At 39.9% G+C, this 6,134-nt stretch overlaps 1 long non-coding RNA gene across 1 annotated transcript in view; it reads right to left on the reverse strand.

The window, feature by feature from the left end:
* Positions 1–503: 503 nt before the first annotated feature.
* The window catches only part of LOC139180430 (uncharacterized), a 12,299-nt gene continuing 6,668 nt past the window's right edge, over positions 504–6,134 (reverse strand). Inside the window, exon 3 of the long non-coding RNA XR_011564686.1 lies at positions 504–6,134. This exon is cut by the window's right edge and continues 1,974 nt beyond it. This is a non-coding gene — a long non-coding RNA (uncharacterized lncRNA).

Genomic DNA, 6,134 nt, shown 5'->3' on the forward strand with positions numbered 1-6,134 from the left:
ATATTGTACTACTTTTTTATGAATATTATTTAAATACGGTTTCAAAATTTTGTCACTAACCATAGTCCAGTGAGTCTATGAAAAATGCAGGTAATGGACAGTCGTACTTCGGTTGAGTTGAGCCAGGCTTCTCCCTCTTAGGGACACCCTGCATGTATTTCTGTGATAGTTCAGTATCTCAATTTTACAATTGTCAATTTAGCTCTCCCATTAAAATATAAGCTCCTTAAAGCTCTTTGTTATTGTTGAATTCCCAGTACTTGGCATGATGCCTGACACCTACTACTGTTTATTAAGTGAATAAATGAATAGCTCAGTAGTTTTCTGTGGTTTTGATGATCTCACAAAATCAAAAAAGTAGAATGTTTCAGAAAAGAGGCATTGATAACCAATTTCAAATGGCAGTAAGATGACGGTTAAAAACTCATCTTTGGATTTGGCTGTTAGGGGTCATTGGTTTACATAGTAAAAAGTGTTACACAAAATGATTGACTTAAGAGCCATATTTAAGTGGATTGAAGAATAAATTGGAAGTGAGAACAAAGAAACAATATGGAAGCTTTTTTTAAAAATTTTATTTTTAATTGAAGGATAATTGCTTTACAGAATTTTGTTGTTTTCTGTCAAACCTCAACATGAATTAGCCATAGGTATAATTAGTTGAAGCTAACGGGAAGAAACTGTTGGAGACAAACCCAAAGATTTGAGAGAGGGAAGTTCATTCGCATAGTAATTTTATGTTTTGATTTGAAGATATCTAAGTGTTTCTGCACAGAACTATACAAAAAAGATCTTCACAACCCAGATAATCACAATGGTATAATCACTCACCAAGAGCCAGACATCCTGGAATGTGAGTCAAGTGGACCCTAGGAAGCATCACTACGAACAAAACTAGTGGAGGTGATGGAATTCCAGTTGAGCGATTTCAAATCCTGAAAGATGATGCTGTGAAAGTGCTCCACTCAGTATGCCAGCAAATTTGGAAAACTCAGCAGTGGCCACAGGACTGGAAAAGGTCTGTTTTCATTCCAATCCCAAAGAAAGGCAATGCCAAAGAATGCTCAAAGTACTGCACAATTGCACTCATCTCACACACTAGCAAAGTAATACTCAAGATTCTCCAAGCCAGACTTCAACAGTACATGAACTGTGAACTTCCAGATGTTCAAACTGGATTTAGAAAAGGCAGAGGAACCAGAGATCAGATTGCCAACATCCACTGGATCATTGAAAAAGCAATAGAGTTCCAGAAAAACATCTACTTCTGCTTTATTGATTGTGCTAAAGCCTTTGACTGTGTGGATCATAACAAACTGTGGAAAATTCTTCAAGAGATGGGAATACTAGACCACCTGACCTGCCTCCTGAGAAATCTGTATGCAGGTCAAGAAGCAACAGTTGAACTGGACATGGAACACCAGACTGGTTCCAAATCTGGAAAGGAGTATGTCAAGGCTGTATATTGTCACCCTGCTTATTTAACATATATGCAGAGTACATCATGAGAAATGCTGGACTGGATGAAGTGCAGGCTGGAATCAAGATTACTGGGAGAAATATCAATAACCTCAGATATGCAGATGACACCACCCTTATGGCAGAAAGTGAAGAACTAGAGAGCCTCGTGATGAAAGTGAAAGAGGAGAGTGAAAAAATTGGCTTAAAACTTAACATTCAGAAAACTAAGATCATGGCATCCGGTCCCATCACTTCTTGGCAATTAGATGGGGAAACAATGGAAACAGTGACAGACTTTATTTTTTTGGGCTCCAAAATCACTGCAGATGGTGACTGCAGCCATGAAATTAAAAGATGCTTACTCCTTGCAAGAAAAGTTATGACCAACCTAGACAGCATATTAAAAAGCAGAGATATTATTTTGGCAACAAAGGTCTGTCTAGTCAAAGCTATGGTTTTTCCAGTAGTCATGTATGGATGTGAGAGTTGGACTAGAAAGAAAGCTGAGGGCCAAAGAATGGATGCTTTTGAACTGTGGTGTTGGAGAAGACTCTTGAGAGTCCCTTGGGCTGCAAGGAGATCCAACCAGTCCATCCTAAGGGAAATCAGTCCTGAATATTCATTGGAAGGACTGCTGCTGAAGCTGAAACTCCAGTACTTTGGCCACCTGATGTGAAGAGCTGACTCATTTGAAAAGACTCTGATGCTGGGAAAGATTGAAGGCAGGAGGAGAAGGGGACGACAGAGGATGAGATGGTTGGGTGGCATCACTGACTCAGTGGGTGTGAGTTTGAGTAAAGTCTGGGAGTTGGTGATGGACAGGGAAGCCTGGCATGCTGCAGTCCATGGGGTCGCAAAGAGTCGGACACGACTGAGCGACTGAACTAAACTGAACTGAAGTATTTCTACCTACGTTTCTGGATAATACATTCCTCCCTCTTCCACTTGGTTTTGATGTCAGTGTATCATTTGAGTGTTTTTTGCTGTGCTATTTGGAGCCCCCTAGTGACCAATTTAGTAGTGATATATAAATTTTTAAAAAGTGTATTGTCAGTCGCTCAGTCATGTTTGATTCTTTGGGACCTGTAGCCTGCCAGTCTCCTCTGTCCATGGGATATTCTCGGCAAGAATACAGGAGTGGATGGCCATTTCCTTCTCGAGGGGATCCTCCCAACCCAAGGATCGAACCCAGGTCTCCCATATTACAGCAGGTTCTTTACTGTCTGAACCACCAGGGAAGCCCAATATATAAAAAATAAACCATCAATTAGATCTAATATATCAATTATTTTTTATTCAGATTATTATTTCTCTGAGGATTAAATGAGGTTGGTATATGTGGTTATAGTACTTAATGATACTTAGCCCTCTTTGTTTTGTTACAGGTCAACACACCTAAACTTACTGTAATTTTGTTTCCTTAGTAATAATTCACTATTATAAGACTGTTTGAAAATAGCAGTATATCTTTGTTTTAACTGGTAATAAGTTAAAAGTTGCCATCATTGTTGTCAACTCTCATTCAGCAATATTAGATTTAGATCCATTGTTGTATTGGAACATCATGTCCAGTTTGAAGGTTGTGAAAGAAAAGCCAGGATTACCAAACAAAAAAAGATCTATTATAAAAGTAATAACCATTCATTATTCATTACAATAAAACTTTAAAAATATAGACGTCTTTGAAAAATCATCTTTAATCTTGCTTCTCAGTTTTTCTTTCTAGGGTTTTTTTTTTAAGTTATAAAATATCTCTGAACAATACAAGGAATATATTTACCTAGTTAAGAAAATCAGCACGGTTAGTACAGTTGATGCCCTTCATGTGTACTCTACCTATCACATCCCCATTCCTCCTTCCTGAAGGTAACCAGAATCCTGGATTTTGTGTTTTAATCTCAGACATATTTTAAATTCAACATGTTGATATCATAAGTTGTCTATTCTTCAGATTCCTTCTTTCATTTAAAATTGTGTTTGTAAGATGTATCCATGTTGATATGTAACTTGTCTTCATTTATTTTTCTTCCATATAGCAGTCAGTCTCTGAATATCCCATGACTTCTCTCCTCTTCATGGATTTTTAGGTTCTAAATTTTTTTTTATAAAGTCCCCCATGATCATTCTTGCACACGTATTCTTGTGTGGATACGTGCAAGAGTTCTCCAGAGCAGAAACTTGGAAGTGGCGTTATTTGGTGGTGTGGTATGAGCATCCTCACCTTCACCAGATTGTTAGTCAGAGCTGCGTAAGAGTTCCCCAACCTTGGGTATGATTAGACTGCTTAAATCTTTTCCAAGTTTGAAAAAATATTTCTTAAAAACAACAACAAAAAAGAAGGCTTGTATTATAGGATATTTAAAAGAGGTCCAAAGTAGAGTGATTAGAGACGTGTTCCATCAACCTGCCTGGACATATGGCCCATCTTGTTTAATCTGTAACCTCGTTCCCTCTCCCCTCCTGGTGTTCTAAGGAAATTAAGAAATGTCACACCATTTTACATGCAAACACTCATTTTGCATCTCTGGCACATAGCCTTTCATATGTAGCCTCAGTAATATGATCCCACTATAAAAACCCCAGTAATCCCTTCATGTTATAAAATACCAAAGTTTCCGTTTTTCCAGTTGCCTTATATTTTTACACTGTGCCTTCAAATCAAAATCTAAATAAGGTCCACACTTTGTAATTGGTTTCAATCTACAGATTCCCTGCGCTGTCCCTCCTCACATCTACCTGGTGATATTAGTAGTAATTAATGGCTATTGCCTAGAAAATCCACTGACTCGCTAGGAGTTGTGAGATGGTGCTAGTCTATCTTTTGGTTGTTGTTTATTAGCAGAATATCACTGTAAAGAGAGATTTCCTCTCATCATATCTTTGGCCATCTTGAGATTCTCCTAGTAAAGAAAAACAGGGTAAAATGTTTTCCTTTTATTCACCAACTTTTGAAACAGTCACAGTATCCTCTGAAGGTGATCATGAGTGAGTTTTTTTAGTTATTTGTATGAGTTCATGGATATTAGCATGTCAGATTTGTTCCAATCCATCTTGGTGGTCATCCTGACTGATGTTCAGATTGCCCAGTTTTGGCAGTGGGAGCCTCTTTAAGTTGGCTCGTCAGTTCTTTTGACAGTCCTACTAGTCTTCGATTGTTCTCTTGTGTGATGAGATGTTTCAGGTTCATCTTGTATATTTCCTGCCCCCAAATCTAGAATCAGCCATTTCTCTAAGGAGCCTTGGTGGTGTAGCCACACTCTGCCTATCACATACCAAAATGCCAGTCTCTTAGAAGGAAAGGAACTGTTTATTAGATAGTTTAGGCACAGTGAGTCATTCTTATCAAGGAATAGTGGGAACCCTCCTGAAATCAAAATGCACAAATGCCTGCCAAGGGTGCACATTGCAAGCAGGGCTTTTTAAGGATGGTAGTCGCAGGCTTCAGAGAAGGCAGTGGCACCCCACTCCAGTACTCTTGCTTGGAAAATCCCATGGCCGGAGGAGCCTGGTGGGCTGCAGTCCATGGGGTCGCTAGGAGTCGGACACGACTGAGCGACTTCACTTTATTTTTTCACTTTCATGCATTGGAGAAGGAAATGGCAACCCACTCCAGTGTTCTTGCCTAGAGAATCCCAGGGATGGGGGAGCCTGGTGGGCTGCCGTCTATGGGGTTGCACAGAGTCGGACACCACTGAAGCGACTTAGCAGCAGCAGCAGCAGCAGTCTCAGGCTTGGTATGTTAGCTCTTTTCCACATAGGTGCCTATTAGGGATACCACATCCTCCTGATTCTCATCCCACCTCACCATACGCTCTTTCTCAGTCTCCTTCGCTAGCTTTTACTCATCTCCTCAACTTCTTGCTCAGGGGCCCAGTACTTGTATCTCAAGTACAATGTTGATAAGAATGTTGGATAAGGAGTCAGGAATTCAGAAGAGAGACTGATGGAGATAAACATCTGGTGGTCATTAGTGATGGAGATATACATCTGGTAGTCATTAGTCATTATATCAGATGTACATCTGGTAATCATTAGTGATGGAGGTATACATCTGTTAGTTATTAGAAGGTATTCAGATCCTGAGACTGAATGACAATTACCTAGGGAGTGAGTCCAGAGAGAGACCCAAGTACTGGGCTGCTGAGCGAGAAGCTGAGGAGACGAGGAGGAGGCAGCAAAGGAGACTGAGAAGGAGCATATGGTGAGGTGGTGTGAGCTGGGATGAGAATCAGGAGGCTGTGGTATTCCTAAAGCCAGATAAAAGTAAGAAAGGGGTGATCAGTGCTGACAGTCTAAGCTGAAAATGGGGAGTTGACCAATTCCAATATGGAGGTTATTGGAGACCTTGAAATATGCTGTTTCAGTGGAGTGTTTTGGACCAATGCTTGATAGGAGTGGATTTAAGAGAAAATGGGGTAAGAGGAATATAGACAGTTCTTTCAAGGAATTTTGCTGTAGAGGGGAGCAGAAAAGCGGTACAATAAGTGGGGGAGTAGAGAAGCTGAGGATTAACAGCATGAGGAGTAGTCACAACATGTTTGTATGTTGATGGAGATGCTCCTGTAAAGGAAGAAAAATAAAGATGTAGGAGAGAAATGGAGAATTGTTGAAGCCTGGGTAGGAAAGAGGTTATTAGATCTAACGTCTAAGTGAGGAAGAGATGGCCTTAGAAA

The sequence above is a fragment of the Bos indicus genome, chromosome 28 (genome assembly GCF_029378745.1).
Source record: "Bos indicus isolate NIAB-ARS_2022 breed Sahiwal x Tharparkar chromosome 28, NIAB-ARS_B.indTharparkar_mat_pri_1.0, whole genome shotgun sequence".
Classification (NCBI taxonomy): domain Eukaryota; kingdom Metazoa; phylum Chordata; class Mammalia; order Artiodactyla; family Bovidae; genus Bos; species Bos indicus.